The following is a 12,728-nucleotide window of genomic DNA, read 5'->3' as shown; positions in this document are numbered from 1 at the left end:
ATTAGAATTTCGCCCCATCTGGAGATCAGTATCTCTTCTTCATTATATTATTCTATCATCAAATTATCGCAAACTTACCCAGCACGGTATAAGCGAACACGCATACCAGCAACAAGATTGTTAAACGGTTCTTTATCATCTTTTTTTTTCTTACTTAGAAAGACATCAGGAAGCGGAGGCGACAATCAGACTAATTGTAAAATATCTGTTCAGCTCTTATATATTGTCCCTCCCCTCTATATATACAGGGTGTTTCATAATAAGTGTGAAAAATTTTAGGAGATAATTCTTGTCGAAAATTAAGGGGGATTTTTCATATAAACATATACTCCTACATCCCTCCCTGTCGAGTTACACTCCTCCAAAAATGGGGGTAAAAATTAAGTTTTTATTTTTTAGGTTTCTAAGTCTTTATTATAATTTTGTTTTTGTTCCAATTTTTCCAACATTTATTCTAATTTTATTTTTATTTTAAAATTTAACTTCTCATAATTCGAAACCTATGTTATTTAGCATAGTGCTGTGCACGATAACGTACTTTATTTTTTTTTTTGAAAACTACTGATTTTATGAAAAAAATAAAAGAAATAAAAAAGTTTCTAAATAAATCAAACTTTTTAATGCATATTTTTAGATGATTATATTCCGGCCCATTAAAAAGTTTTAATAAAAAATTGAATAAGAGTTTCTAGTTTCATCACCTTATAACAATACCGGAGGCTGAAAAACTATTAATAAATAATCTTTTTACTAGTAGAAAATATCCACCTAATTTCGTTTCTTTAACTTGTTCCAAATTTGAGAAAAAAATAAAAATCTAATTTTCACCCCCATTTTTGGAGGAGTGTAACTCCACAGGAAGGGATGTAGGAGTATATGATTATATGAAAAATCCCCCTTAATTTTTGACAAAGAATCATCTCCTAAAATTTTTCGCACTTAAGAAACACCCTATACAAACATGTTGTTTTTTATTTCTCTGATAAAAAAGAACAAGTGCAGGCATTGCAAGGCTTGGGTGAGGAATACATACGGAAATTATGCTTAATTGAAAAACAGCTATAATTATCTATATTTATGAGATGACATCTCCAGCGAAAATTTATTAAGATTGAGAAGCCAATAATATTTACATAAACGTATTTTTATCTCTTTAATCTTGTCGAACAAGAAATGGAAATGTACATATACTAAACATCAAGAAAATACGAAGAATGCAAAGAACTTTGCCTTATAAATGTGGAATTTAATTATCCCACTAGAATCACTCATTATATGATCTTTATCAACTATTTGCAACGTGTTGCATTATTTTATATATATATATACAGGGTGTCCTAGACCACCCGTACACCCCTTTTCTTTCAAAAACTAAGCATTTTAGAGAAAAATGTTTCAGACAAAAGTTGTTTGGTTTCGAGGAGGCCATAAGATGGTACCATTGGTTTGACCTTGAAGAGTCATTTGAAGGTCACGTGAAGGTCACTTCAATTTTTTTAAATGGAACACCCTATATATTTTTCACATTCTTGTAGCTCATCCCGAGAGCTTTCCAAAACACTATAATTAAGTTAGTTTACATTAAGTACTTTCCGAGTTATGAGGCTTGAAATCATTTCTTAATTTTACATGAACCGTAAAATATCTTGTAAAATATTCATTTTTCGATTATCTTACCTTAATACTTTTATGTACAAAATAATGAGAGAAATCAATTAAAGTGTAAAGAAAACACATAGTTGTTTTTAAGAAAAAATATGGAATTGTTAATTGCAAATTATATATTTTTTCTTCAAAACAACTATGTGTTTTCTTTACACCAATTGATTCCTCTCATTATTTTGTACGTAAAAGTATCAAGGTAAGATAATCGAAAAATGAATATTTTACAAGATATTTTACGGTTTATGTAAAATTAAGAAATTATTTCAAGCCTCATAACTCGAAAAGTACTCAATGAAGAAATACTTTATTATAGTGTTTTGGAAAGCTCTCGAGATAAGCTACAAGAATATGCAATGACAAATAGTAGGTTCCATTTAAGAAATTGAAGGTGACCTTCATGTGACCTTCAAATAACTCTTCAAGGTCAAACCAATGGTACCACCTTACGGCCCCCTCGAAACCAAACAACTTTTGTCTGAAATATTTTTCTCTCCCGGGCTTGGTTTCCGAGATATTCGACTGAATGGATTAAAATGGGCCACCCTGTATATATATATATATATATATATATATATATATATATATATATATATATATAATTTTACGTGATTGTTTGCAAAATGGTATAGGACTTTTTAGTTCAGTTTAGCTCGCTAAACTGAACTAAAAAGTCCTATACCATTTTGCAAACAATCACGTAAAATTTCGAAATATTAATTAAAAAAGATTGGGTAATAAGAGCGCAATTGGCGTGATTAGGCAGTCGGCCATTTTAGCGAGGACAGTGCGGAATGATCGGATCATATTTTTATGACATTTCTACGCGGTTTTGTAAGAAATTTTAATCACTTTCTAGTCAATTAATTATTTTTCAAATAAAAACCATTTTAAACATTTAAAAATCAATATGGTCCTTATTTGAAAAATAATTATTTGACTAGAAAGTGATTAAAATTTCTTACAAAACCGCGTGGAAATGTCATAAAAATACGATTCGATCACTTCGCATCGTCCTTGCTAAAATGGCCGACTGCCTAATCACGCCAACTGCGCGCTTATTAGCCTATCTTTTTTAATTAATATCTCGAAATTTTACGTGGTTGTTTGCAAAATGGTATAGGACTTTTTAGTTTAGCGAGCTCTACTTATGGTTTTTTTTTGACGGACGATACCTGGGACACCCTGTATATAAATTTTATTTATATTTTATTATTATATATCAAAATTGTTCTACAAACCATAAAGAATCTTATATTGATAAGATAGGTAGTATGCAGTTGGTAAGAAATGAAGAATTTTGCTTCTTGCTTTCGGTATTTATTATTCTACTAGCTAGATTTTAATTATTCTTTTTTTTTATGTGCCACACTGTAGATTTCATCGTACTCATCGATGAAGATTACAATAAAATATGCAATATTTTAATTCTCAACGTTTATTCGATACACAACGAACATAATTAGTTTATATTCGTAACATAATTATGTGAGAGTCTCGCCTTATTCATGCAATAGATATATATTTTTCTCTATATCGTTCTTTTTCATCCCGTGAATAAATTGGATGAATGAAGATGTGGAGGGATGACAGAATTTCTAAGGAAGAAAAATTTCTCTATGCTTGCCCTCATCGCGTCTCTTCTTTAATTCATCCAATCGATTTAATAGAATTTCTCGAGAAAGAGAGAAAGAAGATCATCTGATACATTCCTGTAATTAGAATTTGACAAATTATACAAATATCTTATACTTCGATCGATGAATTTTACGATTTTATTTATTATTAGTAACTTGAATTATTCTCGAAAAGAATCCCTTTAATTACCAAATCAAGATAAATACTTCAGGAGATTATAAGATTTATATTAGTAAGAGAATGTTATATATATAATCATCTCGTCTATAATCGAGAAAATCGCAAGATAAATTTTAAAAGACACTTTAATTTTTAATCTTATAATATAATATTTCAATTATCTAGTATATATATTATTTTCATTACTCGTAAAAATCAATTCTCTAGAAATTAATTATTAGTATATATTATTCTACAAATTCTCAAAAATTAATAACAATTAATTTCAACTCAAACTCATTTTTGACATTTTATGACAATGAAGCAGGAAGATCGCTAAAATCCAGTATCGATAATCCCATGTGTCATTAATTTTTTTAAAGTGCAACCGCTGTGTGCAGGATCTCCCATAGAAAATAGTTTCTCATCAGAAAAAGTTTATAGAAGCAAAACACGTAGCTATGGATTAATGCTATGGATAAATGACCAGATTAGATTTTCCAAGTTTCGGAGATCTCCTTGTCCCGCGATCTCTCGGTCCTCTAATAAAAAAATAGTCGATATACAAAAAAATCTATTATAATATTATAATATTATCTCTTATTGACATCGCATACTTCTTGCGCAACGTGTGCATAAAATATCGGTGCTAAATGTGTCGTAATATTCGAATTCATCAAAAAGAACGTCCACACTAATTTTTGATCCGTCAATTCCTGAAATAGATTTGCGTCGGACAAATCATCGGACGATCCGATTACGATTACATAACTCCGAATCTTTTTGCGTTGATTAATATAACAAAATCCGATTGAATTTCTCTCTCACATGGACTATTATTTTCTAAACACGTATGTACAAATTAATTTTAAATTTAGCGAACTACAGTGATCATCGTGCTACCGTTTTACTTTGTTCCATTTAACGAGGATTTATTCAGGAAAAATTACAGATAAATTCTAAATTACATGAAAAATAACATGATGATGTTTTCTCTACTAAACTTACGATTCCTAGAAGCTACATTGATAGAGATTAAATTCGATCTAAAGTGACTCTAACAACATTTAGTTTTTTTGCAAAGCAGTCGGTCTGCAAAATTTCTCTTGCTGGGGAAACTGTTATCAATCCGAGAGAATGAAAGGCAACTAGAGAAAATACAAACGATGTAAAAATCGATATATTCTCCAATTGATTTGAATTAAAAAGCCGAACTTATCTATCTTATAAATAAATATCCCTTCTTTATTCGAGACAAGACTTTCATTTTGTTTTATTCTACTTTTATTTTAAAGACGCTGTAGTTTCTTTTTACTTTCGTGAAAATGGTTTATTTGAGTTAAAGCTAATGTTTTTTATTTAGATTTGCAAAATTTGCGAGTAAATAAAAAGAGGAAAGTCTTTTTGCGTTACTCGTCGCGCGAAGGAATCGCAAAAAATCTGAAATGCGATGATGATGCGAACTAAAAATATTATAAGCGACGAGAGGCACTTTTCTTCTATTTTCCATAAATAATAGGCAAGCAAGGAAAGAGCGATCTTGTGTCTTTTTAGGTTTCAGACGAGAACGATATTTTTATTTTGCGAGAATATTTGATATAAAAGAGGGTCTTATATTATACATCAGAGTTTCCTTGGGGCTCATCCTTACAAATCGGTTCTGCGCAACACTCTGGGTAAGGCTTGCTGAGATCCAATTATTTCCAACCGATTTGTTCCCGACATGGACGTACGGGACACCTGGGAAAAACATAATAATAATTGAACACTGTCGAAATTCAATGGGATCAGAAAATAAATAAAGTAAGATTGAAAATAAACAAATAATTTTGTAAAGAAAATTTTATTTATTATTAAAGGTATAATATTTATTAAAGATATAATTATTATTAAAGATATAATAGAGATATATATCATTAGTGTTATTATATCTATTGCCACACAGAAGAAAAAGATGTGAAATTTGCAAATATTAAATAATACACAAAATATCTCTTACATTTCGTAAATAACCGTCTTATTGCAGTATAGCTAAAATAAACTGTAGTCTCTTTGATTTGTGGGCAAATAAATCATGTTCTGGAAATCATGTACTTTCTCTGCATTGCAAACTCAAGTAGACTCTTCTCGATTGCTTTTTTTTTTATTTCTTTTTTAAATTAGATGATCAATCGTGTATCAATTATTATTGTCGCGCATTTCATAAAAATCGATTTGCAATCAATTGCAAAGTTGAAGGTCGGGATAACCGGTTATCAAAAGATCGTTATGTAATAATCGGCTTGCTTGAATAGATAATTAAACGATCGAAAGCATCAATTAAAAGCGACGCGATTTTTTTCTTTCAGGATATTACAAAGTATCTCGTATCTCTATAAGTGTAACGAGGAGATATTTGAAGAAGAAATAATTTGAGAAATAAAACTTGGACTCACACACAAAATCATCATTATTGTAGTATCAGTAAAACAAGTGACCGTTGAGCATTCACGAATGTGTTTACCCACACTTAGAGTCTCGTTCCCAAACGGACAGTCACCTATGTAAATAAAATTCTAGAATAAATAAAATCGTATCAATCGGCCTCAATCGGCATCATTCACTCATACGCTGGAAGCATCATTAGCCTTATAACATTCGTTTTCGGAATATTTATTTAAAGGACAGAATCTCGCTTCTCCAAATCGTTCACGAAATCTTAAGCAGCTCTATCACGTAAAATACGATATATTTTTAATTTCGTGGAATCCGAATTTGCATCTCTTCTCCAATATCTCTTTAATCATCAAGTTCATCGCAAACTTACTTAGTATAGCGTGAACGAACACGCCTACCAGCAACAAGATCACGTGGAGCTTCATCGTCTTGTCTCTTGCTTAGAAAAATATCAGGAAGCGAAGGCGACAATCAGACAAATTGTAAATTATCTCTTCAGCTCTTATATATCGTTCCACCCCTCTAGTACCGTAGAAATAAGATGCAATATATATATTGTTATCTTATTTCTACGGTAAAAAAAACAATCGCCAGCATTGCAAGGTTTGGGTCAATAATATATGCGGAATGTATTTTTGATCCAAACCTCACAATGCTAGCTCATGTACTTTTTATTGTAGAAATAGATATAAAATATTCATATATACAGGGTGTTTCTAAAACTATGTCGGAGATTTTAAGGACGTATTCTAGGGGTTAAAATAAGAAAAAAAGTTCATATAAACATGGGTCCAAAAATGCTTTTCCTCCGAGTTATAGCCCCCTAAAGTTGAGGGAAAAAATCGAAAAATGTATTGTAACTCTCGGAGACTTTTTCATAGAACGTTAAGGTTTTGCACAGCGTAATAATTAATAATGAGCTTTATTTTTATGCTTTATTTTTCGATTTTTTCCCTCAACTTTAGGAGGCTATAACTCGGAGGAAAAGCATTTTTGGACCCATGTTTATATGAACTTTTTTTCTTATTTTGATCCCTAGAATACGCCCTTAAAATCTCCGACATAGTTTTAGAAACACCCTGTATATTGTATCTTATTTCTATATACACAGGGTGGCAGGGAAATTTTGACAGTCCCGAAGTGTGAAGGTAGATTGGCTCAAATTAAGAAGGAAGCTACTATACTATTTTGCGATATTCGCAATAATTAACGAAAAATTAATTAAAGAAGATCGGCCAATGCGCGTGGCTCGAAGCACACGACGGCGAAGGCGGTCTGACTGTAACATAATGGCGGCGCGCGACGAAGCGGTGATTGGGGAGGGGAGGAGCCTTCGCCACGCGCTTACACACTCATCGCTCCTCCCCTCCCCAATCACCACTTCGCCGCGCGCCGCTATTATGTTACAGTCAGACCGCCTTCGCCGTCGTGTGCTTCTAGCCACGCGCATTGGCCGATCTTCTTTAATTAATTTTTCGTTAATTATTGCGAATATCGCAAAATAGTATAGTACCTTCCTTCTTAATTTGAGCCAATCTACCTTCTTACTTCGTAAAGGTCAAAAATTGCCTGACACCCTGTATACAGGGTGTTAGAAAAGTCTAGAAACAGTCAAATATCTCGATAACGAAACGTTTCTGAGAAAAATGTTTCGAACCAAAGTTGTAGGATTTCAAAAGATCTATTTACTGGCGCTATGAGTTTAACTTTCAGTGGCGTCGCCAAGGTCAGAGCAAGGTTACCTAGAATTTTTTAAATGGGACCCTCTATTTTTTATTACTTATTCTTGTAGCTTATCTCGAGAGCTTTCCAAAACATTAGAATAAAGTATTTCTTCATTAAGTACTTTTCGAGTTATGAGGCTTGAAATAATTTCTTAATTTTATATAAACCATAAAATATCTTGTAAAATATTCATTTTTCGATTATCTTACCTTAATACTTTTATGTACAAAATAATGAGAATAATCAATTGTTGTAAAGAAAACATACAGTTGTTTTTAAGAAAATATATGGAGTTGTTAATTGCAAATTACATATTTTTTCTTAAAAACAACTATGTTTTTTCTTTACACCAATTGATTACTCTCATTATTTTGTAGATAAAAGTATTAAGGTAAGATAATCGAAAAATGAATATTTTACTAGATATTTTATGGTTTATATAAAATTAAGAAATTATTTCAAGCCTCATAACTCGAAAAGTAGTCAATGAAGAAATACTTTATTATAGTGTTTTGGAAAGCTCTCGAGATAAGCTACAAGAATAAGTAATAAAAAATAGGGGGTCCCATTTAAAAAATTCTAGGTGACCTTGCTCTGACCTTGGCGACGCCACCCAAGGTTAAACTCATAGCGCCAGTAAATAGACCTTTTGAAATCCTACAACTTTGGTTTGAAATATTTTTCTCAGAAACGTTTCGTTTTCAAGATATTTGACCGTTTCCAGACTTTTCTAACACCCTGTATATATTTTATATCATTTTTCATCTCTATGCATGCGCATAAATATATAAAATATATTTTTTTATTTTAGATACTGTATCAAGTTGTTCAACAAAATGGATAAATAATGTAGAGACGATACTTTTCTCATTTCGAAGGCACTCGTTACGCACCAACCAAAAACTTGTCAAAAAATTATCCAACTGATATCGCCATTATGTACGAAGTACTTTCTGATCGGTAGTGTGTACAACAAAATTTAGGATTTGTAATATACGTATTTTAAAATTATACATAAATAATTTTTTAACTTATTTTCTATGAGGATATTGTGATATTGTACATATTGTAGATATTGTAAATATTATAAGATTGAAAGTGCAATGTTAATATTGTATTATGAAAAAATAAAATATATTGGAATATAGAAGAATACACACATATATATATATATATATATATATATATATATATATATATATATATATATATATATATAATTGGAAATCGCTGTTGTGAGTACTGTTGTGAAAATTCAAGTTAGTTTATCAATTAAAAAGTTTGACTAGTTAAGATTAAGCTGCATTCACAAAAATTTATTGGCACATATATGAAAAAAGAATATATATATAAAGAATATATATATATATATATATGTAGAATTCTTTTTTAATATATGTGCCAATAAATTTTTGTGAATACAACTTAATCTTAACTAGTCAAACTTTTTAATTGATAAACTAACTTGAATTTTCACAACAGTACTCACAACAGCGATTTCCAATTTCGATTCGATGATTTAGCGCTCGTCATGTGCAATGTGTTACACAATTCTATAATTAAAGATAATTAAAAATTGACAAATAACAGCCAATAAGGCGCGGAATCTGATGAGCAGTACTCCTATTTTATTTGATATATAGTATTATTTAAAATATTAAAATATTTGTGATTTCCGTGCAATAATTCTATCCACCTTTACTTTTACTTAAATTTATAACTTGTGGATATATGATTATTAGTATACTGTAGTATGAAGATTAGAATTATTCGGCAAAATGTGCTCGCCAGATTATTGCATCGTTGTATCTGTGTATCGATTATGAAATGGTTTATATAATCTCATATGTTATTTAATATATTTTATAATGCATAATATCATACATATCTATAAAACGTTGTCAGTATTTGGTGATCTTTCGAAATGATAGACCGTAATTGTGTGTAAATATTATACATTATTAGCTTTATTAAATATAGTTAGTGGAGATAGAGCAATAAGTATAGTTCATTATTACAACTGTATACTTTTATAATCAAAATAATTTGAATATACCGGGAGTCATGGAAATTTTAGCCCACGCAAAGTAAGGAGGTAGATTGGCTGAAATTAAGAAGGAAGCATTTGTACTGTTTTGTGATATGCGCAATAATTAACGAAAAATTAAAAAAAGAATATCGACCAATCTGCGTGAGTAGAAGCGCGCGGCGACGAGAGTCGTCCCACTGTAATCTTATACTAGGCGCGCGGCGAAGCGGTGGGCGGATCGCTCTCCGAGACATGATGGTGGCGTGCGATATATCGCAATACCGCGCCGAAAAATGACCCGTCCTTTTAGTGGCGAGAAAATGATGCGCTATCATTTCCACACCACCTTGCGGTAGATAGCATGGTGCGCTTTTTTTATAGTGGTTTCCCCCATAGGCCTATTCCACTCTCAATTTAAATATTTGTGAAAATTGTTCAAAATGCCGTTACTATACGCTGAATGTATCGTAAATGTAAAAAATTGATGATGACATTACATTCACAAAAATTGATCCGTGGTTGAAGATCCCTCGATAAAATGTGTTGCACACGTTGGTAATGATACGGGCGTAATCCGTTACACGTAAAGTGTGATGTACCGCGTATCGCGAAAAACCAAATTCATGTGCCACAGGACGCACGCTAGTTCCAGGATTTTCATAAAATGCTTCGAGAATCCTTTCTTCATCTCGTACACGAAGACGCACTGCTGGACCGGTTATCCCGATATTATGCACGATACCCAGTTTCACATAATTATTAAACAACACGTAAAACTGTACGTCCACTTGGTTTTTGTGCACGCCTGGAAAATCATTCCACGTAAATTACGGCCGTTTTAGTTTTATACTAAAACTGTCTGAGCTCTCGCAGGCTGTTGCCAGAGTGCATACGCACGCAACTACAGCTGAGCGGACATGCGAGTGTAAGCATACGTGTGAGCTCGGCGCCTGCGCATTATGATTACACTCACATGTCCGCTCAGCTGTAGTTGCGTGCTGCTAGCGAATGCACTCTGGCAACAGCCTGCGAGAGCTCAGACAGTTTTAGTAAAAAACTTGTGTTCGCGTAGTAAATTAACAGTGAAAACGAAGTGTACTCTGCAGGAATATACGGATATGATTGTGGCATACGGGCTAGCGGGAGAAAATACTTATCGCGCGGCCGTAATTTACGTGGAATGATTTTCCAGGCGTGCACAAAAACCAAGTGGACGTACAGTTTTACGTGTTGTTTAATAATTATGTGAAACTGGGTATCGTGCATAATATCGGGATAACCGGTCCAGCAGTGTGTCTTCGTGTACGAGATGAAGAAAGGATTCTCGAAGCATTTTATGAAAATCCTGGAACTAGCGTGCGTCCTGTGGCACATGAATTTGGTTTTTCGCGATACGCGGTACATCACGCTTTACGTGTAACGGATTACGCCCGTATCATTACCAACGTGTGCAACACATTTTATCGAGGGATTTTCAACCACGGATCAATTTTTGCGAATGTACTGTCATCAATTTTTTACATTTACGATACATTCAGCGTACAGTAACGGCATTTTGAACAATTTTCACAAATATTTAAATTGAGAGTGGAATAGGCCTATGGGGGAAACCACTATAAAAAAAGCGCACCATGCTATCTACCGCAAGGTGGTGTGGAAATGATAGCGCATCATTTTCTCGCCACTAAAAGGACGGGTCATTTTTCGGCGCGGTATTGCGATATATCGCACGCCACCATCATATCTCGGAGAGCGATCCGCCCACCGCTTCGCCGCGCGCCTAGTATAAGATTACAGTGGGACGACTCTCGTCGCCGCGCGCTTCTACTCACGCAGATTGGTCGATATTCTTTATTTAATTTTTCGTTAATTATTGCGCATATCACAAAACAGTACAAATCCTTCCTTCTTAATTTCAGCCAATCTACCTCCTTACTTTGCGTGGGCTAAAATTTCCATGACTCCCTGTATAGTAAGTCATTAAATAAAAAGATAAAATATATATATACTTTTCTCGAATGATGCAAAATATTCATACATGATAACTGTTATAAATTCAAAAATAATTATTTTATTATACTTATACAGTCTGTAAAGTAAGAGCGTGTACGGCATAAATGGCAGTTGGCTTCAAATATCGTCCTAGTTTTTTTGTGAGCCGATAGATGGAATCTTTGTCGTGAATGCTTTGTCACAAAAGATTCAATTGGCGTCGAATTCTTATCTGAGAAACACGTTAACCGCCATGAGTGCCGCATACGCATCGCGCTACGAGGCTGTGTTCCTTTGTTCCCACCCGAAAGGACCAAAAATGTCATATGTAGCGGCTGCTAAATACATGGGAAAGTCAAAATCGTTCGTCGCTAAGTGGGTTCAGCAATATAAGAGGACCAAAAATGTCGATGACTTGCCAGAACGTGGCTCGATAGGCAAAGTGACGCCGAACATGGAAAAAAAAATTGTGAATTTGTTTAAGCGGAACCCGACCTTAACGTTGCGACAAGGAGCAGCAAAATTAAAACAGAAAGGTATAGAAGTATCACATACAACTATTCGAACCCATCTCCTTGCGCATAACATCAAATATCGAAGCACAATGAAGAAACCACTGTTAGGCGAAAAACATGTGACGAAAAGACTCGCTTGGGCAAAGGAGAATTTGGACCGAGATTGGAGCAACGTGATCTTTACGGACGAAGCTTCTGTTTGGGGATATATTACCATCCGACGTTCCTGGTCAACCTTGACCAATAGATTAATACAACGGACCGTTAAACACCCTGTAAAAGTTCATCTTTGGGGCTGCTTTTCAAAACAGGGTTTGGGAGCATTACATCTGTTTACATACAATTTAAATGCTCCGAAAATGCTTAAAATTTATGAGAAGTGTTTGTTGCCGACTGCTGAACGATGCTTCATAAAAAAAAAACGAGGACTGGATCTTACAGGAAGACAACAACCCAAAACACCGGAGCAAACTTTGCACCGAGTGGAAAGAGCAGTCTGGCATCGTTACACTTGATTGGCCATCGCAATCGCCAGATGCAAATCCCATTGAAAATGTGTGGGCATATCTCAA

The 12,728-nt window shown here is 33.3% G+C and overlaps 1 long non-coding RNA gene and 1 pseudogene across 1 annotated transcript; both read right to left on the bottom strand.

Annotated features, from left to right (window-relative positions):
- Positions 1-12,728, bottom strand: part of LOC145965742 (uncharacterized) — a 314,284-nt pseudogene that overhangs the window by 211,405 nt on the left and 90,151 nt on the right.
- On the bottom strand, positions 5,015-6,138 carry LOC145965771 (uncharacterized). Its single transcript, XR_014436795.1, has 2 exons — positions 5,895-6,138; positions 5,015-5,199 (listed from the first exon to the last, which is right to left on the bottom strand). It is a non-coding gene; the product is annotated as an uncharacterized LOC145965771 (long non-coding RNA).

This window comes from Camponotus vicinus, unplaced genomic scaffold, assembly GCF_025532165.1.
Source record: "Camponotus vicinus isolate PSW18456_S1 unplaced genomic scaffold, iyCamVici1.0 SCAF_14, whole genome shotgun sequence".
NCBI lineage: Eukaryota > Metazoa > Arthropoda > Insecta > Hymenoptera > Formicidae > Camponotus > Camponotus vicinus.
The sequence above is the reverse complement of the archived record's forward strand: the minus strand, read 5'-3'. Positions and strand labels throughout refer to the sequence as shown.